The 22,088-nt window shown below is 50.3% G+C and overlaps 1 protein-coding gene across 2 annotated transcripts in view; it reads right to left on the bottom strand.

Annotated features, from left to right (window-relative positions):
* PROK2 (prokineticin 2) overlaps nucleotides 1-22,088 on the bottom strand; it is a 97,190-nt gene that overhangs the window by 34,084 nt on the left and 41,018 nt on the right. Inside the window, exon 3 of one of the 2 annotated variants that reach the window (XM_080606992.1) lies at nucleotides 16,667-16,813. The exons of the other annotated variant lie outside the window; for it this stretch is intronic. The gene's annotated coding sequence lies outside the window, so the exon portion shown is untranslated. The remainder of the gene's footprint in view (nucleotides 1-16,666; nucleotides 16,814-22,088) is intronic. 2 annotated transcript variants of the gene reach the window in all.

The raw sequence follows: 22,088 nt of genomic DNA, 5'->3' as shown, positions 1-22,088 counted from the left end.
GAGAAATATGCTGACACAGAGCAGCGGGAGCGACAAATCACAGCATCCTTGTTATCGCAGCATCCCCGCTGAGCCGCTGCTGATCAGATGAGCCTGCAGGAGCCTCAGCATGCTCCAGCCGACTCAAACTGTGCCTCTCGTCACGCTGCAGCAGCCAACACAGCCCAGATTGCCAAGGAGGCATGTGGGAAGGAAGCAGCTCCCGCACCAGGACAAGCTCTGGCCTCCAAGGGCTCAGGCCAGGAGGAAATGCAGGCTCCTGGCTGCTCGCAGCGATCCAGAAGAGACTGCAAACTCTCCTCCCTGCTCTGAGTTTTGATCACCCAGCCCAGGCCACTCTTTCCACAGACTCGTTGCTGTTCTGCAAAACCATTTTTTTACAGCCCGCAGACACGGCTGCTGCGATGAGCTACGTGGTGGCAACCAGGCACCGGTTCGGGATGCGCTGCCCATAAGGCATCAAGGGGGCATCGTGCGCAGGGGTGTCCTCTCCTCCACCACTGCTTAGCCCCAGAGGTGCCCTGGGCCGGCTCCTCAGGCACCGTGCTGCTGGAGAGCTTCCCCAGCCCTCAAACACCCTCTCGAGAAATAACTGGGGAGCCAGCTGCTTCTGCAGACTGGCAAAAAAAAAAAACACAACAGAATTAAATGTTTAGCTAGGGTCTTTCTAAGGCCCTGTTAACATTTTTCAGACCTAAACCCCATCAGTATAATCAGGCTCCTGAACGGCCAAAGGCAAAGTGGAAAGTCGTCGTATTTTTGGAGTGCTTCCCCTTCCCCATCGACTTTTCCAGACCTGACTCTACTTACTCGCTCCACCACTTGTCTCTCAGGAGGTCTCAGGCACCTCTAGATGTGCAATATTGGCTGATTTTGTCTCAATAAAACTTGTTGGAGGTGGCACTGGGGCAAACCCAGCTCCACGGGTCCCACAACCGGGCTGCAGCGGTGTGGGCGCCGCTGGGGACAGGCGGTGACAGAAACACAAATCATTTGCCGAATGAGTGGACAAACTTTTTGCTAGCTGCTTTCACTGGGTTTCCAGTGGAAAAATCTTGATTTCTCCTCCCAGGCTTCTGCTATTGGTCCGTGCGCTTCCTACTGTTGTCGTCATCCCGGCTAGCCCTTGTCTGCTTGGGAAATTCATGGTATGTATATTTTTGTGCATGGTGCTCTTGAGATGTCTGAAAAATGTTCCTGTGTACCAGGCACTGATGTATCACTCTCTGGAGAAGATAAATTTCTGTCTGCTTCCTTCCTCCCTGTTACAGTACGGGGTGAATACAGATTTGTTTGGAAAGGTTGGGTTAAAACAGTAATATGCTTTTCTCTTCTTGTTATGTTTCATATAATGCAGCAATTCCCATTTCACGTTGAAAGTATGAGAGATCTGCATCTGAACAGATCCTTGGCTCACTTAGCTGAAGATGTCTCATAATGGTCTAACGCTAACTTTGCCTTTAGGATTTTCTGTCTGATGTTCACAATTAAAGGGGGGAGAAGACGCTTTATTTTTGGTGGCTGGAGCTGCTGCGAGCTGCTCCACAGCCCCCCTCCTCCTGTCCCAGCCCACCCCAGGTGAGACCCCCGGGCAGGATCAGTGCCTGCTGCCTGTGTCGGGGCAGGGACCAGGTCTCCAGATTTCCCCAGGGTGTCCCAGTCCCACACAAGGACGGAGCAGCGGCACAGCGATGAGCCCTGCCTCCTGGCAGGTCTGCCCCAGGCACCCGGCTAACCCTGGGGCCCATCGCAGCTAATGGAAAAGGTCTTTAACGGGGCTCCAGGGCCGGCCAAAAGTGATGAATGAAAATTGTTTGATGGCGGAATAGCCAGAGGTGTGACTCTGCTGCTTAAATCCCAACAAGATGAATCCTCTGGGGTCTCAGCTATGTCCCCTCACATGCCAGGGCATGGGGGACCGGGCACCCACCCCTCCTGGAGGAGAACCAAACCAAACTTCTTCTCGAGGCACTGCCATGGGGTGTCTTTGGTGCTGTCAAAGAGCAGGGCAGCTGCTGCCATGCAAGAAAAGGATGGGCATTTAGTTTATAACTAACAATTCCTCTCTTTCACCAGAGCTTTAAGCCCAAGGTGGGAGTCATCTCCTGAGGCCGAGACAAGAAGAACAAACAGAGTGATGGAGGATGATGTTTGAAATGACAAACACATATTAGGCTTTGTGAAAAATAAAACTCCCCATGCTGCCATTTCTCAGCCCTGGAGGCCTGAGGGACACGCTGCTCCCACACAGGGGACGTCCCTGTCTCTGCTGTAATGGTACTGCAGCTTCCACGCACACGGAGAGCTGATGAATTAACCAGAGAGAAGAGACTGCTGCTACAAGGGAACTTGTGGGTTTTGAGCAAGGCTACATGCAAAGATCACAGCTCTACAAAGTGTTCCCCACCACAAGGCCCATTGCTCTCACCATCCCAGTCCCAAGCAAGCTCTATTCCCTGCGGGCGGGCAGACCTTGTGCTGCAGCTGGAGCAGAGATTCCTGCATTTAGCTCCTGCTGCCAGGCCTTATGGAGCCTGAGCACGGTGCCACAGGAGGGTCCCCCACAGTCAGGTAGGGTGGCCAAGCTCTTGTCCCTCCTTCCATCCCCTTGCCAACTGTGAAAGGCTAGAAAAAGCACCTCTCAATTATGAAAGAAAGCAAAGAAAGCACACATGTAGGAGTATTGTCAATGAACAGTTTGCAAAGGAACTCAAAGTACAGGACTGCTTTCAAGATAAACTCACAATATTTTCCAGAACAACGAATCCACAGGAAACTCTTCCATCAGCTTGTTGGCAGCTCCAAAGCTGAATGCCAGTAATCTGGCAGCGAAGAGCTGGCATCCAGCACGTTACAGGTTTAGAAGCTCACCAGTTTCACCCCCTCTAAGTGTTGTGGTAACCTCATTACTCATTACAGACATTACTCATGTCTGTAACAAGATTTTACCTTTACACTCATTTTGCACCCAAAGCAACGCACCCAAAACGCCCACCCTGACTGCAAGCAGCTCAGAGAAAAGCTGCCCTCCACTCAAGCCCATAAGAAGGGAACTGAGATCTTATGAAAATTCATTATCCTTCCTTAGAAAAATGCACTAAGAAGATGTTTATAAGCATTGGGCATCACCTAAAATAAACTTTTTGTCTCATGTTCGTGCAGTGCTGACACCAACTTACTCCAAACATAAGGAGATCTTTGTACATGTGCAAAGTCCCAGTTCTTCTGTCCCTTGGTCGCACGGTGTGTGTGATGGAGACCAACACATTGTTTATTTGATAATTAGCCTCATTATAGGCAACTTGAAAGCTCTTCAGTCCACTAAAATATTCCCTGAGTGCTGCAGGTATGCAGCAGCTGACAAATTTGAACAGTTAGACAACGCTGATGCCACCATGCTTCACCAGAATTAACTGGCCAGCTCCCACACGGATATAAGCAAAAAGGGACCTTTCACAGTGAAACAGACCCCAGCTGTCAAAAGTGAGTGGCAGTTAGCAAGGCTGCCCAAGACAAACCGGAGAAAACACAAAAACACATCTAATCCTTCCCTTGGTCTGGGAACGAGCAGCATTTCAGCGGGTGCACTCAAAAACCCTCACCAGAAGTTCGTTTTACTCAGGCAGTTTTCCATAAACGTACACGTTTTTAACATCCTACATGTACATCGGATTTCTTTTGCAGACAAGAAAAACAAGGAGTTCCCTTAGTGATGATGTGTCCACGTAATAGAAAATGTGTCTTCGGAGCTGGGAACACAGGGGAATAGCAAACAGAGTGCAGTTTGGCTCATGACATGTCCTTGGAAAAATCTCTCATTTTGGCTACATTTAGGGAAAATTACCCTATATTGGCAGCAGATGAGATTTAGATTGATCAACAGTGAGCGAAGATGCAAGGATTTGGCCCTAGCAAATCCTTGTTTCGGCGCCTACATTCTTGCTATACGTCATTTGGTTACTGAGAAGGGTGTAGAGCACTGCACCCCCTTCATCCCCTCACCCACTAGCTTCAGATACTGATATACAATTTACAATTAAAAAGAGAGAACAGAAGCAAAGTGAAGAACAAAATATTTGCATTGTTGCAAACTGCCAGCTTGCCTGAACTGTGAAGTCCCCAGACTATTTTGGGATAATTCGGCACCTTTCAACTGTCACACAGAATTTCATGGGGGATGATGCTTGGCATTGTTTATATGACATTAGCATCACCTTTTCATCCTACTGGGGACCATCAAATGCAAAATTGGATTAAATTTGGCAGATCACATTATATATGGGGAAGTGAGAAATATTGCTATATCACAATTGATTTTCCCAAAGGCACCAGGCAACCTCTGATATTTTGATACTGAGATGATAAATAATTTTCCACTGGTAATTTCCATATTCAGTAAGCTGAGACATTTTTCTCAGTATGCAAATGAGATATATTTAAAGCACCGCTTTATGTTGCTTACAATTAGATTGATTTGGATGGCTGCAGGAGGCTGTTTGTCTTGGCGATACTGAATGGGCAGGAGCAGAGGTTAAGTCCTTCACGCAACAGAGCCTTCAACCTAAACCAGATTTGCTCATTGGACTTGGATGAGCATGAGTTTTATGCCTTGGATGAAGCCTCAAACATCAAGAAATGCTGCTGTGACACCTCATTTTCATGAGCCACGTGCCTGCCTTAGCCAGTTACATTGCAGAGGTTACTGGTGCAAGCCTCCACTTGCTGGCTGAGATGTTTGACCCCTCTCCCACAGAACAAAACCACCGATTTACCCATGCCTTCTCCTAAAGCTTTGGCTCGGCAGGTCACAGGCCCCGCTTCACCCAGTGAAAACCACCAGAGATGGCTCCGATGGCCTCCAAGGACTACATAGGAGATAGAGCAAGAGACAGGGTAATCTTAATATACCTGAGTCTTAATGCGCAGAGCCAGAAGGGCTGTGAACAGCAAAAATGAAATAAGACAAAGCACGGGCAGTGGTGCCGTGCCCTGCTCTTCCCGCAGCCCTTCCTGCCCGGCCCCAGAAAAGCCCTCAGACAGGGGCTCTGCGATGCGTCTCAGCAGGCCTGCTGAGACCATCGTCACTCCAAAACACGTGTCAAACGATGCTTGATGGTTTCTTCAGCAGAGGGTGTTCCTTGCTGCCTGGAAACTTAGTGCCCAGCTTGAACGTATCAGTAGGAATTTGCGTTTTCTAAGGAACAAAGCTGCTGCTTTCCAAATACCAAGCCCCCTCTCTACATCCTGAGCTGAGCACCCCAATTTAAAGGCTGTCATCTGTTTGTCCCCAGAAGAAAACTCAGGAGCAACAGAGCAGCCCATGAGATGAAGCCTGTCCTGCTCCACGGAGCTCAGCCTTCCCCCGAGCTTCAGCCACCACGCAGCACAGAGTTAAAGAGAGCAGAGCCTGAGCCAGTTACAAGTTTCTTTCCCTTGAGGCTGTTATGAATATGATAAACTTTTTCTTTTTCTTTTTTTTTGTGTAAGTGTTGTCTAGAGTTTAATAAATGTTCATATGTATTATTAATCTGGAATATTAACCCCAAATCCTATAATAAAATAACTCAAGCATTTCAAGCCATCTCAGAGGCTTTCTAAATCCTTGCACGTTACTAATTAGGCTACATTGGAGCAACTGTTCAATAAATTTTACAGTCAGGTTTCGTCTCTTTAGAAAGGGCAGACTACAAATTCACGCAACTTAAAATGGAAGGTAATGAATTTGGAGCATATTCTGTCTATAGCATGCAACCAACAAGTGGGAATAATAACAGTAACAGCACTTTGAGATAATAGACTATTTAAATTCATATTTGTAGGAGCCGTAGACTAATATACAGTGATCTACAGATGAGATGTGCTTTCCCTGAGGGCGCAATCCAGACTATGCAGGGATACACATTTTCAAACGGAAGAAATCTCTCCCGGTTCTCCCACGTTAAGATGCCCTGTGAAGAGGGGCCCTGGTGGGGGTCTCGAGTGCAGAAACCTCATGTCGGTTTGCAGGAGGAGCCCACGGTGTGGTCCCCTTAGAGCTGGGACTGCTCTGGTTCAACATCAGATACCAGGTGCTCCTGTCTGGGAAGAAACAGGTTCACCCTGTCCCAGTGAGGGCCCGGACTGGGCTTAATGGTTGGCATAGGCAGATATTAAAAAAGTCATTATAGGAATCTTTAGCAGCACATCTGGCATTTCGGTGCTTCATGCAATGATTTTACTCTCGGAGGATCCAGAGCTCTCAGCAGCGGTTACAGCAACCCCCAACTGCGTGACGGGAACCCAGCCCTGCTCATTTCCACAACTGGAAGATGAGTTTTGTAAGGATAAAATCTACATCTAGCGGGGCTCAGGTTCTGGTGTCCAGCCAATTCGCAAAGCCTTAGAAAGCCTCTTCTCTTCCTCCATACGCAGCTGAACCAGTACTGGCATGTGATGAAAACAGTGAATCCCCTCTCTGAGCCAGCCAACACAAATCGTTTAATTCCTGGCCTGCCAATGGCTGCATTTTAGCATTGTCTCACCAGACCTGGAGCTGAGCACAATTTGGACAGCAGTTATTATAGCTGTGCAACACCACATCCTGGCTTTTGATCTCCAGCGCTGGCGTAAACCAGGTCCCCAGGGACCAGAAGTCCCTTGGGGTAAAGTTTCTGTGTCCCACATCAAACACTGCTGGGAAGCACAGATCCAGCCTTCAGTAGTTGTATCATGTTTCCAGTTGTCTGCAGCGTTACAATGCCAATGATTTATTCATTCGTTTATTCCACTCTTTGCATACGGGCTGTAACTCCGAGGGCAAGCACGGCACAGTCTTGCTGCAGCTACGTGCACTGTGGGCTTTGGGGAGCACAACAGCAGGTGATGGATGGCACCTCCTTGCCTCTAATTTCTCCCAGGCAAGCACCAAGACCACAAGATCTACAAGACACATCAAAAGTTGGCAGAGGACGAAGCAGAGAAGGGGCGTCCTCAGGGAGCAGCACCCCAGGGGTGGACAGAAGCAGGAAGGGTAAGAGAGCCAAGCAAGGGAAAGGAAAGCACAACAATCATCTCTGTGATGAAATTCAGGACTTTCCTGGGATTTTCTTGATGGATTGATGAGAAATACTATGACATGAAGGAAGTCTTGCAATGCTTTCACCCCTTGGACTGCAATAACTGCTCTTTGTTTGTGGTGCTGCTAGGAGAAGAGATAAGTCTGGAAAATGCATCGCTTACCCAATTTACACCAAAAGGACACCAGAGCAGGAACAGACCCTAATGGACGCTGTTCTTGCTCAGAAAATCTCTCCAGAGAGCCGTGGCGCTGGGAGCACAACCTTGGGCACTTCTGTCCCCTCTGGCACCTGCTGCCACCCTTGGGTGCAGCCTCAGAGCCGCGGGACACGCTGCCATCCCCACCACACCCGGCCTTGCCCAGGGGATGCCCTTGGCCCCGAGCAACTCATCGGCACTGCATGGAGCCACCTCTCTACCCAAGCAGGTGTCAGGCAGCTCAGGGAAGCTCTCCAGCACAACCGAGGAGGTTTCTGCAGCTCTGACCTCGCAGAGCCTGGTGCTTGCAGAAATCCTCGTGCTGGCTGCTTGCACAAGGCCAGAACGAAACCCTCCTCAAAGTAACAGCTTTAAATTAAATTCCTTCGGCAAGACCTGAGTCATCCCCGTCCTCTTGTGCAGTGTATTAACGTTAACTGTGCTCTCTGATTTTCAGAACCAAGAGTTACAGCTCTCACGCGTTTCCTGTGCTCGGCCTGGGGCACAGGGGGCTGAATGGGAACGAGCATGGGCCACGAGTTGGGGCTTGGATGGGCACAGCGTCTGGCCTTGGGGCACAGGCACAGAGCCATGGCTACACAGGGGTACGGCAAGTCAGAGTAAACATGGGCTACGCTTAAACCTAACAAGTTTTGGTCTAATACTGAAGACGAAACAAAGCTGGGTCAAGTTAAGGGGGTCTTTATCCGAGACAGGAACTCAGTTCAAACAGAGAGCCCTCATTAACTTGATTAAGAATTCACCAAGGCACCTTCCAGAAACATCCCCAAGATATTGCTGTACCAGTGAGAAATTAGCATCATTACTGTCATGATGCAATGATCTTCTTTATTAGTTTTCCCTTTAAAATTCAAAAGGGAGACGTGTGATATTAAACAGCGCATGTACTCAGGGAAGAAACACGTTGCCTGTACGCAGAGGGTGCATCAGGAAGTATAACTGGCTTGGAGCAACTGTGCTAACGGGCACAGAGCCTGTGCTGTAACCAATTACTTCGTCATTAATAAAAAATAAAAATAAAAAGAGTTAGGCATCCCAGTGACGTGAAAAGGAAAATAGGAAGTTCATTAAAGGTAAGCTCAAGCTGGCACAGCAAGCCCCTTTCTTTGCTGCAGAAGGGAAGAGGCCACGCTTTTCCCTATCTGCCTCGGTACCCACCGCAGCACAGCACTTGCCTGCAGCACCGCGCCTCGCACATCCTCAATCAGCCATCCCTGACAGCATCACCCTCTGATGGAAGCTTTAAAGCGTCTTTCATCCAGTGACTGGAGGGCTGGAAAAAAATGATGCTTTTCCTCTCCCTCCTAAAGGTCTGAAAAATGAGAGTAATGAGCTCAGAAAAGGCTCTCCCCACGCTACTCGGCACACCGCTCGGGAGACTGAGGGGCCAAACCGTCTCTAATGAGTTCTCCAAAACTCGGGACCTGCTGGGCAGCATCTTCCCATAACCTGTCCCATGCCTCTGTGTGACCCTGGTGCCGGCCGCGGCAGGGACCTGGACAAGCTGCAGCAACCATCTCAGTCTGCTGTGCATTAAGGACAGTTTATAACAACCGCCTTGTCACGAACAAATGGGCTTCAAATTTTGAGCGAGCGCCACTAGTGCCAGATCCAGAGCATGTCATTGCTGAAATCTGAGGGCGAAACCCCGACAGTGACAGAGGGCTGATGGATGAAGATCTTGAAGCTTGTCCCAGCTCCCAGGAAAGCAATAAATCAATGACACGGGAAAACCCCAAGCCCCTGAGTGCTTTAAAAGTCAATAGTAAAATTTAAAATCAATGGGAAGGCTGGCAGGGAGGCAGCGCAGGGGCGGGTGCGCGGAAGGGACGGCAGCTATTGTTCAGCTGGGGTAAGCTGCCAGCACGCTGGAGCCTATAAGCCAATTTTACTTCATAATCCCACTAATGTGGAATGACACTGGTTGTAATCCTTCAGTGATTACAGTGCAGACCAGTGCCTCGGCATCTCTGGGAGGATTTAAGGGACAGTGCAGCATCCAGGAAGCCGTAGCCAGATTTTTCCAATCAACGGGAAGAGAATATTCAGGCACGGAAAGCACAGAAGTTGTCTATCTGGCAACAAAAAGGAGAGCAAAGCCAGAGCTTCCTCGCTGCGCTGGCTGCCAAGTGCCTCTGTGAAGCGGAGCCCAAATGCAGAGAAGAAGGAGAAGGGGGATACTCACAACAGGACACCGAAAGCAGAAAACTCGGCCAGTATCGGAGCAGGCCAGGAGCACGGGGACTGCCCTGGGGGCTGACACACAGTGAAGAGAAGGGAGGTGATCTGTGGGATCAAGGGGATTTTGAACAGAACACGTGAGCTCTCCCTGCTTGCACGAGACGGCTCCAGGAGAGGAGCCAGGCTTGAACAAAAGGGAGCCAGGACCTCTTGATCTATCCTGTACCCCCACAGAGACCCTAAGGACTATTGCTGGGACTCCTGCCCACCCTGAGGAGTCTCCCTCGCCACCAGAAGTCCCCCAGCTTTCAGTGAAGATGACCTTCAGAGTAACGCCACTTCTGAGCCTGGAGAGATCCCCATCCCGGAGCCCAAAGAGAGCCCAGGCAGGCCACCTTGTCTGTAAATTGCTACCGAGAGCTTAAACTATTGCTAATTTATTGGAAGTGTCACTTGTACGTATTATCGATGATGATTGTCAGGCTGAGGAGCGTGAAACTGGAGCACAGTTGGGAGGTTTCAGAAGCTGGTGAGCCACTGAGGGGGGTTGTTAAATTATCAGCTGCATATTGAGAACAGCTGGAACAACTCCAAGAGCCGAGGACAGATGCAAAATTGTTGGAAGGATTGATTTAACATCATCACCAGCAGCCTTGTATAAGCAACGCAGGCCAGGAGGCCTGAAGAACAGCTGGTCAGAGTGGACTAGCTGAATTATTGCAACAAAATTAGATAAAAAAGCACAGAGGAAATGAATGCGGCCCTTTAGAGGGAGGCAAGAGGCTTTCCATGCTGGAACAGCTGGAGGGCTTGGAGAGACTGTTCTCTCCTGATAGTAATCACTAAATTAGTCAAATTCAGCCAGTGAAGATGTCTTGTTACGAGCATATGGAAGTTGGGGTTTAACTGTCTGCTTTGCATAAGCGTGTTCAAAGGCACCGTAACGCCTCTGCTTCGGTGCAGAGGAGATCCGAGCGGCACAGGGTGGCAGGGGGTGGCCACCGCTGGGAGCTGCCCAAAGCAGAGGGCAACCCCGGGACTAGGAGCGACACAAGGGAGGCAGACGCTTTCCATCACCCCCAACAGAAGCGCCTGCGTTGCTTTTCCCCAGGTGAGGCACCCCAGACCCTTCCCTAGCACTGCTTCCCCTGGTCACTCCAGTTGGCCATTCCCACAGGTGGCACCAGCCCCAGCTGGCTGACGCCACTTGCCCACGCCACTGGCATGACAAGACGGTCCTCTGAAGGTGGTGGGGGTTTATTTTTTGTGAGATTCAAGGGGAAAACAAACAAACAAACAAAAGACTTTCAGACTGTCAGCTCAAGCAAAAGGCAAAGGACAGTACGCTCAGCATCTCTGCTGGTTGTGAGCACCCAGTGCTGCACCCCTAGAAATGCCAAAATGATCAAGCCAGTGGCTCTCCTCACCCTGTATCCTGGCCCTAAAATGGTACTCCTGTGCAAGGCAACAGCCTTCTAGATTCAAGTCACAGCAAAAAGAGAGTATCAGAGAAAAATCTTCCTATGCTCCAAATAATCAGAGGATGTTGTACTCCTTGAATCACAAAGGTTAGCATTTACGCCACAAGCATTTTTTCAGGAGCCTTGTAGCTTTTTCCCCTTTTTCTGAAAACTACCGTGCACTTGTCATGAGACGTCTCTTGGGCAGGACCAGTTTTTTCCAGACGTGGTTTCCTGGTGCCTCTGAGGGCAGCGAGGCTGCAGAAGCAGCCGTGTGCTCTGGAGCGGCACCTGACGGCCTGGTAGGACGGTGCTTGAGCCTCAAACAACCTTAAAGATGCTCGTCTGCTGGCAAATGAGTATTGGCCCCTATGAAAACCACTTGAAATGTCTTCCCTTTCAGCAAATGAATGTTTGCTTGGCAATACTGAAACATTTCATCTTGTATGACCTCATTCTCGGCGTTCTTCAAGTTGTGAGCTGTCCCTCTCCATTCAGCATGAGTCCTAATATAGACTCTCTCCCCCCATCACCAGTGTGCTGGGGATGAATCATAAGTCATATTTGTGATTGTGAACCCACATGCCAACCTACATCTGGAGAGATGACTCCTTTCACTAGCCTTAAATCTGCAGCTCTCTTTGTTAGGATGAAGTTTAACAGGTTGTTTTCCCTATCTCTGAACAAAGAAGCTTTTAAAACCCCTCGGTGTTCAGAAATGCCTTCTTGTTCCATTCCTCCCGTGTAGGCAGCTTCCGTGAACTTTGCTTATCGTTGTGTTATCTTAACGAGGAGACCAGGAGTGGCTGCACAATAACAGCTTTATGAGTTTCTTGCAACAGGATCGGAATTAACTTGGAAAATTATCTAAAAATAAAACTTTTGTAAGGACAAAAAAAAAAGAAACAAACATAAAAAAAACAAAACAACACTAAAACTTAGCAACCGCAGGTTGAATCTTGTTGCCCGTCTGACCAGAACTATGCATGATGAGAGTTTCTGGAAACGCTTGTGCTTGGTCCCTGTTGGACTTGTGTCTTACATTTCAAGGATTTTAGCTGAAGGAAAACCCTGCCTTTGGCCTAACACTAACCAAAGCATTTTCACAGTTTGCACCACACGGGAAGGAGCAGCCTGAAGATCCCCTCCCACCCCAGGAGGCATTCAGCAAAGTCCCAGGTGCAGCTGCACAGCACCCGGAGGCGGCAGCAGGCATCACAGGCACGACGTACCAAGGGCCTCAACACCACTTTTATGTAAATGTCCACGTCTTAGTTAATTCAACCATACTCATCTAGAGCCGAAAGCATAAGTCATCGTGGGGGCAGCAGTACATGCAGTAACCAACAGCCCACTAATTTTAAGCCTCACTAAAACCACCGGTCGGCGCTTGCAGATGGGAGCGTCGATGGCACATGGGAAGCAGCAGCACTGCTGTGGCTCAGGGCGTGCTGGTCCCCCTCTTGCTCAAGCAGCTATGGACTTGCCAGTGCCTCCCGCTGTTTATTAATTTTTTTTTATTTTTTTTTTATAGTCATTTTTCCCCAAGGGACATAGAAAGGGAAAAGGTTTGCATAGAGACATTTGTCTTCTGCTCTGCTTCAACATTAGACCAGTTCCAGAATCCTCTGCTCAATCAGTCTGTGTAAACGTATGCATAAAAATTCAGACCAGGTGCAATGCTGCTGCACAAACAAGCAAAAGAAGAACCCAGAAGCATGAATCCTGGGGCCGTGCTGCCCCAGTTTTCACCCACGTACATCAGCACCTGCCACGGTCCTGGCAGGGATTTCTGGAGAAAAACGTGTTTGTGAGCACAGCAGAGTGCACCTCGAGAGCTGGGAGCAGCTCGGGGGCAGCTCTGCACCTTTGGGAGGGGCCTGGAGGATGAGGGATGTCACAGCTCACACAGGCAGGTGACAAAAGAGAAAACCTGCTCCAGAAAACAATAACAAAATCATTTACCTGGTGCTGCAGAGCGCAGACCATCCTTGCCCTCCTGCCCCCGCACTCACAGTGAATGACAAAGCACAAAGCCCGCTTTTAGGAAGAAAGCACAAGTGGGAGTCACCGCTAAATCCCTTTATATGTTTCACTGGACACATACCTCAGCCGCTTCGGATGAGAGGGCTGCGGATGTGCAGACGTTATGCAAATGTCTTGGCATTTTTTTTGCTCATCCCAAAGTTATTTTGCGCGCACGCATTGTATTCTTGGTATTCTCTTCGCCTTCTGAGTATTCCCCTAGAACGCTTCTAAACAATGAATTCTGCACCTCCCCTCCCCGCAGATGATGTGCTTTTATACCTGAAAACATTTAAGTGGGATTTTTGACTTAGTGCCTTTGTTCTTGTTGTTAAGCCGATCAAGCTAGAACACTTCGGAGAAAAAGAGAAGAGAAACAACGTTGTTTTGTCTGCTAACATGATTGATGGACAAGTTTCAATTATTGTACCCTCAACTGACTGGGAAGCACTTAAAAAAGAGACAAGACTCTTGAAAGATGTGCTCCTTCCCAGCTCAGTGGTTTCCCCAGAAAAAGTATACAAGGTTGCTCTCTGGTGGTAGCTGCCTGCCTCTGTGCGCAGGGCTCTGCTCCCAGCTGCTGTGCTGCCAGTTTCTGTTATGGACTGAGCGGCAGTGTGCTTTCTGAGTATTAAAGTGGGAAATTATATATAAATCATTATTTGTGTTGATTTAATTTGCTTGTAGGGCTTCCCCTTTGGGGCTGTGCCACATCACCTCTGCACCGAGCACGGCTGGGACACGCGGATCTGCCCCCCTGGAAACTTTCTCGCAGCTCACTCATCTCCTGTCATTCTCAGCCCTTTAAAAAGCACCGACAGACTTTTTACAAAATCGCGGTTAGGTAAATGCTTCAAAGCATCAAAGACTTCTTTTGGCTTGATGGATTTCTGACCGGTGGCCAGCGCAGGCTCGGTCACGTTACTTCCATCACTGCAAGTGTAAGCACGGTTTTCATTTCATGAAGACTGCACTAAAGTTCCTGGCACACCAGTGCCATGAAAGGACGTTTCATGGATCTGTTGTGATCCCCAGGGTGACACCTGGAGCCAACACGGGCACCGGGCACCCTGCAGCCCGCAATCATGGCAGCGAGGTGCACCCTGCCATCAGCCAAGCACGGGAACTGCTTTGTAGTCACTGATTGCCCTGCTTACGGCTCTGAAACAAACCAAATTCCTGCCTGGAAATGCAGAGCAATGAGGGAAATCAAAGGGACATTTACAAGGACTGGAGATCAGCTGAGGTTTGCTCTTAGAGCAGACCAGTGGGAGTGAAAAACCACCAACACGAAGCACACTTCGGATGCTGCTTCAGTGCCGCTATCATCGGTACCTTTGCTGCTGCTTTTCCTGGAATTCCCCAGTGCCAGCCTGTCTCCAGCACGCAGTGACATAGTGAGGAGCCCATCTGCAGGGGTCCCTGGGGAGACCCTCCCCGAGGGGTGCTTCAGAGCCGCTCAGGGAGACCTTGCCCTGGGGAATGTGCCCAGGTGACAAGCCCTGCCCAGCAAAGGCCGGCATTTGCTAATCACCCCTTCCCTCATCCATCATTAGCCCCGCTCCTCTGATAAACTCTTCCTTCTTTACACCAAGACAGACATCTGCCACCTTCAAAAAGCAGCCCCACTTATTTAAGGTGCTTCTGTTTGCTGGGACCAAGGGATCTCCTCACCCTCCAGGCCCTTTCATGGGGGTGGCAGTGCCAGTCCCCACAGGCAGGAGCACCTTGGAGCCCGTACCCACCACAAACCTCCAATTCCAGCTCAGGTTTGAAACCCAGCTGTGCAAGAAAGAAATGCTAGAGGTTTGAAATAGCCCAGAAATACTGCAAGAAGTGCTTCTCTAAAGTAAGTGCCCAGAAAATGGGGTTGAAGAAGAAAATGCACAGGAGCTCCAGGCTGAAGCAGAGACCAACACACCTGCCCTTCCCATGCAGGCAGCCTCCAACAGGCGTGCATTAGAGAGAGAAGCATCTTAATCATCCACCCTGCTGCAAATACATTCGCAGAGCTTTAATTGATTAACAGGCAGTCCTTGCCAGCAAATGAGCGGTTGGCTCCAGGGAGCTCTTGCTTGCTTGTTTTTAAACAATGCAAAGTGGAAAAATGGAAGGAATAAGCAGTGAAAGCTCCAGGGAGCGACGCAGCGGGAGGGCTGGGGGGAGGCAGGCGGCGCTGCTCGGCGCGCTGACCTTCTTGCTGCAGGGAAATGGGGGTCAAGTGGTAGCAGAGCACAGCACCGTGGGGAACGGGGAGGAGTTCAACAAGCGAAAACCCCAAACTGCATCTCTGCCTCAAGGCACGGGAGCCAATGTTCCTAGCGATGTGTGAAACTTTAAAGGAGCTAAGGAATTACTAAAATTGCCTAAAGCTCAGTAAAACGTTCATCCCTGGTGACGCAGTAGGAATTGGTGCTACTCCTCATCAGCCTCCTCCCAGCTTGCCGTCTCTCTTCTTGCAGCCGTGCTCAGCCTGGGAGAGCTGGCCTGATTTTAAAAAACCTTGTAGACCCAAGAGAGGCACAGGTCATGGTGAAAACAGCTATAGCAGAGTGACAGGAGCACTATTGGCCCTACCACCATCAATGGGCAGAGGGGTCCATTGGTGAAACCCGGCTCTCCAGCAGGCTCCTCACCATCAGGAGAAAACCCACTCAGGAGAAAAGCAGGACTGCCAGTCCCCTGCTGAAGCTGCTCCAGTGCAGAAAGATACACAAGGTCCCAGGCAGAAGAGAATCACCAGAGCATGCCGTGACCACTGGGCTGTGGCTGCCCCTCTCCTTGTGCTGAGCTCCCCAGGCTCCGGTACTTCTTCAGCTGCAGTGAGGCTTTGCATGCTCAGCTGCAGGGGGGATGCCCACAGGCCTCACTACATCCAGAAAATCCCTATAATTAAATTCATGCAATTAAAAATTGGCACAAAATCAGATAGCATTCATAGCAGCGCACGCAGATACCTGGGTGCAGGCAGCCTGGATGCCCCTCCACCAGTCCCTGCACGGCGCAGGTTTGGTGTGTGGTGGTCGCACCAGGACAGCCACCTGCAGCCAGCATCACCACCTCCCGTGCAACCTCCAGCTTTCCTCGCCTGCACCCAGCACAGGGCACCAAAAAATCCCACTCCTGGACACCTCTCCAGCACAAAACCAGCCCTGGCTAAGGCTGCTTCTAGAGAGCAGGTCTAATCTGAGATGGGTAGGAGACTTTGGGGAGAGAAAAAGCATGGCTAGATGCAATCACTGATTGCTTTTGTAAGTCAGAGGGTGCAGGAAAACCACTCTTACTATATTTTCTTGCAATCCTGAAACCAGTTTATAACAGAAGATGAGAGAAGTCACCCATCTGGGTACAAAATCCGCACCACCAGGCTCAGAAGCTCATTTACTCCATGCAGCCCAAAAGGGAGATGCAATATGCTGCAGCGCTGGGAATCTGGGGCAGGATCCAATAGTAGGAAGATTCACATCAGATTCCAAAACGCCATGAACCTCAGCCAAATCAAATTACTCTGATTGCCGAATATATCATTTTCCACCTTAAGTGGAACAGCCTGCCTTGCCTTAACACTCTCCAGCCTCGTATCGGCGCAGCGCTGAGCGCGTTAATAGAGATGTCTCTCCCGGGGCTGTCACGGCCGCCCACCTGCTGTTTGATGACTTTACACACGTGTGACAGGTAGTAATGTCACTGACAGCCTCTCCCTGGCACCCAGTTTTTATTCATACCAGCGCCCTGCCTGTCTGCGCCGTTCCAGGAGAGCTTTTGCTCGCCGGCGAGCCTTGTGTTGCTTCCCCGCTCGCTCTGTTGCTTATCTTTGCTGAGAAACGGGACTTAATTTTTCTGCTGCTCCATTCTGCCAGTCTATACATCAGCTGAGAAGGGAAAAAAAAGAAAAGAACAGATCATGACAGGGCAGGATCATGACAAGCCGGCAGCGGGAGAAATATATCCAGGGTGAAATCCCTCACAGAAGCACCGGGCGCTCTCCTGACAGGGGACGTGTCAGACACTGAACCGACAACACCACACTTGGCCCGAGCCAAAGGCCAACGACCAGCAGGCCCGGAGGGGAAAACAACATCCTGAACCTCTGCCTGCCCACTTGCTCGCTAAGCTGATTTCAACAGGGATCCTCGTTAAGTACAGCTGCCCCGAGAGCAGGCCGCGTCCCCGCCACGCTGCCGGCCTCCCTCCCCGGCCCCCCGGCTCCTCGCTTACAGCAGTGCCAAGGAGGTGGCGACAAAAGCATTTCTGAGACAGAGAACTGGCTCCTGCGAGGCTGGGAGGGGGAGAAAGAACGCTATTCCCTCCCCTCAGGTACCGCCGTATTAAAATCATGATGAAAAATCAAAGAGTGCTTCGTATGCCCAAAATGCTTGCAGGGAGGTCAGAGCCCTGGTGCTGGGACAGGGCTCCTAAGGCTCCTGTTCAACATCCAGACTTTTGGGGACTCCATCGGAATGACCGTCTTCTATTGCTGTGTCAAAAGAAAGACTACAAACAGAGGTGATTAGACGTAGAGAGGTTTAAGCGATCTCTAAGATGGGTTCAGTAGGAGAAGTGGAGAGGCAGGATAAAGACAGCAGGCAGCAGTCGAGCAGCAAGAGAAGCTGTTGCTCTGAATAACTGGCTGTGCAAGGACAAGATGCAAAATGAGCGGTTAGGCAGCAGCCCTGCAGAAGAGGAGGTGGGAATTACAGCATGGGGCAGACGTGCTCTGGTTTTGCAAAATACAGAGCCGTTTATCCCAACAGGACCCAGTGCTGGGGTGACACCAGTAAGGACCCCACTGTGCCCAGAGCAGGAAGGGGCGAGAGGAGGGGGGCACCAGGGAAGATCAGGGCTTGCCTCATGGGGACATGTGGGGCAAATGAGGATTATCCAGTTCAGAGAGAGAACAAGTCTCAGCGAAGAGCCTGTGAAAGTCCCCAGGTCCATAAAATGCTGCTTCAGGAGCGCACGGTGTTCATGGTGTTTGGGGCGAGCTCTGCCCTCTCCTGCTCCAGGCTGCCCTGCTAATGCGAGCTGAACATGGAGCAGCAGCAAAGCCAAGCCCCAGGCCCCACTTCGGCAAGATAAATAAGCGAATATTTAGACATATAGGCAATTCTGCTGGCTACCACCCGAGTATTTTGGGAAATGAAGTCCTGGGTTTGCTTCCCATAGCCGCGAGAGCTGGAGGATCGGACCACGCACACAAGAGGTTCCTCTCGCACCGGCGGCCCCGGGAGCCCACCAAGGGAGTTTTTAAGGTGAAGCTGGGCTCTTACTGCCCACAGACAGCCTGCAGTTAATGAAATACTACCAAGTGCCATTTGTGTTTTAGAAAGCATGATGATGTTAATTAGCGTTCAAATTAAGCAGTAAGATAGAAGCGGGCATATAATGGACCGCTAATAAATGCCTTGAGTGTGTTGAGAGACGTGGGTCTGGGAGAAGAGTAATTTTAATCACCAGGAGTATTACTGATGGCCCATAGACTCCCTTATTGCTGTTCCAACACGCTGGAATGCTGCACTTTCCCATTAAAGCACCCATTAGCCTTCAGCCCACTAAAAATTTATCAGTGAAGCTATGTTCTGCTCATTTCTGCTCTACGTGTGAGCTAATGAACACGGCTACGGGGGCTCTAGCACCAGCCCTGGCTCTGAAAGCCTGACCTGGGCAGACCCAGGTGGTTTTGGGACGCGCTGGGGCCCCCCAGCACCCATCACATCACCGCTGGCACTGTCACCGCAGCAAAACCCGCCCTGCCTGCCTCTCCATGCAGAGCCAATGTCCCGTGCCCAGAGTGATTGATCGCGGAGCAGCATCGGTTAAAATCACGGTGTTTTTCATTTCCATGTGGATAAATTACTTCTCCAAAAAGCCATTTGTGCTTAATGCCATTTATCTGTAGTACGGTGCTAATCAGCTGCACAGACATTTTTTTGCAGAGATTGATCGGCTCCACGCAAGTAGGTGGGACCTTTAATTAAAACACAAGCGCAGACGCTGTGCCCCGGCCTGCTGACAACACAGCACAGACCACTTAAGGGGCTGATTCTACTTTAATCTACCCTGGCATAAATCAGGAGAAAGGCCCGGCTCAGCAAAGCACTTAGCACATGTTTAAGTCCATCAGATTCAGTGAAGTGTTCAAGCATGAGCCGAAGCTCGGCACAGGCAGCGCGACTGCTCCCAGGCTGACGGCTCTTGCTTGCTAAATCGGAGACCACGTGCAAAGAGACCTCCGTGGCTTTTCATCCAGCTGCCTGCAGAGACAGGGCTCAGCACCCGCTCCCAACGAGGGGCGCTTCTGATGGCAGCAGGGGGCCTTGGGAAAACCTCGAGAAATCCTTTGGAGAAAAACCGACGGGGCTCGTAACACATAGCTGGGGAGTGATATTTAACACAATAAAGAGGACAGGAGAAAAAAAATAAATAAATAAAGCCTTGAGGAGGTTAATCACCAAGAGGAAATTAGCTCTGCAGGCTCTGGCTTCCAGCACCAGTCCAGGGTCCTTTCCTCTGCTGAGAAGGGCAAGCAAACGCGATCAACCCCTCCCATAAACCGGGAGCTCGCGTTGGTGGGGTAAGGTGAAACAAAGGGTTAAAGCCAGCTGAAAAATATTCATTTTTCTTACTCCAGGTTAGCAAAATAAGCGATTGTAAACATTAAACTTGGGATAATGATGCCAGGCTCGGAGGAGAGGACGCCAGGGCACGCTGACATGCAAGCAGCAAGAGGATTTTGTTATTCGCTTCTGTTTCTACCACTAGACTAAAGCAAGCCCGGCATTCGCTGAGTTAATAGGTGGCAGAAAACACAGCTGAAAACGTGGCTTCCTTGATCCCAGGGCTGGATGCCAGCCAAACCCACCGCCAGCTGCGCTTTCCGAGCAGGGGGCGATGCCCCCGGCAATGCAACATCTCCCCGTGAGGTTCGGGGATGGCACACGAAGGCGACGCAGCCCAGCAAGTCGTGACAAGGCACGACAAGTCACGACAACGCCACGTGCAATGGGGAGAGGACCTGGTGTGAAGCACGAGACCAGAAAGAGCCAGGGGACAGCTTCTGCTGGGCTGACCCCGGCTGCTGCTGCTGCTGAGCCGAGAACTAAAATGGCTTTTGACAACTGAAAGGAGAAGAGCTAGAGAATTTCTTTCCAAAATGATTATTCTTGCTCTGTGGCTATTTTGCTTGAAAATTATTAATTTTGTTTCCGTATTATTTCATGACACAAACAGTCGTAGCAGTACAGTATGTCAGGTCAGGTCACCGGATAATAATATGTCAGAACATTTTAACTCCGTGTCACGTCAGGCCGATTCCTTTCGATTATTGTATTTTTAAAATCCATTAGCAGCGGCTGCAGCTCAATACCAATTAAATATACTGCCTTGTTTTCTGGAGTGAAGAGCTTTCCTGTGCTTCATAGTGAAGCAATCTGACACTTTGAATAAAATAAGCATTAATTATAACAATTAATGGAGCAAACCTGGAAAGGCGATACCCGGCTGACAAAAGCACGTTACTCTGGCCTAACCAGACAGCAGTGGTCTCGGCGAAGGCACCCTCGGGGCGTGCTGCTGTGTGCCTCCTACAGGAGCCCTGAGGACACCAGCACCAAGCGGAGCAGCGCAGCATGCTGCAAACCCTGCCTGCAAACTCCAAAGTTTCCTCTGAAGCCAATGTTTCTGGACAATTTAAGACACCGGCTGCTGCATGGAAGTGGCCGAAGGAAAACGCTCTCTTGTGCCAAACGAGCTGTGAAGGCTTCCCGCTGGCAGGGGGGCTGAGAAGGATGAGGGTTGATCACCTTTGAAAACACAAGCTCTCCTGTTGTCGGCTTTCACAAAACATCGGGTATTTGTTTTGCAGGGTCTCGCCATCTCTATGAGCTACTGATACTTTAAAGAACAGGGAACTTTATTCATAAATATCTTTAGTCTTTTCCCAATGGTCCCATAACACCCTATAACTGACACAAGCGGTGCCGCTCTGCTCCGGGTGCCCAGCAGGCTGTTCCAGTAACTTTTTACAGGAATTGCATTTTCTAATCACATCTTTCTGCCAAAACTATTGCCGCCAACCCTCAGGAGCAGGTTCCGTGCCATCCCACGTTCACCAGCACGTCACTGCACCAGCACTCGTGCAGAGCAGGCGTGCCAGAGCCACGTCCTCGCTGGCACTTCTGGAAAGCCCTGGTCTGCTACAGTTGAGTGTAAACTAGCTGAGGACCTGACCTTGGCTGAGAGCGATACAAGCACAGCAAAATAACCCCACCGTACAGCCAGGCTGACTGCCTTTAGCATCGTCATCTTTGCCTTTTATGAATGAGGAGCGATTCACAGGGCACAGCCTGGAAATTGAAGCCCAGGCGTGACGGCGCTCGGCCAGGGCTGCGGGCTCCCTTTTGGGTGGCAGCGCGCGGATACAGCACAGCCGCCTCCCGGGAGCCGCCTTTTCCCTAACGAGGTCTGACAGGCGCGGTTTACCCACTGGTGGGAAACGACGACGGACAGCTTTTCCCTGTGCAAACAGAAAGCCTCCCCTGCAGATCACACGCGGTGTCACAGCCTGTCCCGTGGCGTCGTCTGGCTGTCCCTTGCCGCGGGGAGGCAGCTGCGCTGTACCCAGCCCCATGGGACACGAGCGCGGGCTGTGAGGGTAGCAGGGAAGATAATGCTCCCTCGTCACATCCCTTGATTTCAATTTTATCTAATTAAAGCCTCTCATGAGGGAGCTGGAGATCCTGAGTGAAGCATCCCAGAAGGGGATGCTGCTCCCCGGGCAGGTGGATAGCCGGGCGGCCGTGCTGACAGTGCCCAGAAGCATTCAGTGAGCTCACTCCTCACACCCTTAATCAACATTATCTTCTTTATGAGAGCAGACCACCTGAACACTAAAGTTTAAGGCACATCTTCAAAGGCTCAGAGTAGCAACAAACACCTACTGTAACTGTCTTGCACAAGCCCAGCCCAACCGACTTCGGCCTGGGGCACTTGTACGGGGTCACTCGCTTCGAGGGGCTGTGTGCATTTCTGCAAATCACCAGTCTCCGTCATGGATGAGTGACTCGCAGCCTTTTTGTTATTAAAAACAGAACGCTTCCATCTATGCATTATTAAAACATCATGCAGATGTTGGTATGCGCACGAGCC

The sequence above is a fragment of the Anser brachyrhynchus genome (assembly GCF_964034855.1).
Source record: "Anser brachyrhynchus genome assembly, chromosome: 10".
Classification (NCBI taxonomy): domain Eukaryota; kingdom Metazoa; phylum Chordata; class Aves; order Anseriformes; family Anatidae; genus Anser; species Anser brachyrhynchus.
This window is presented reverse-complemented; position numbering and strand designations above follow the sequence as displayed.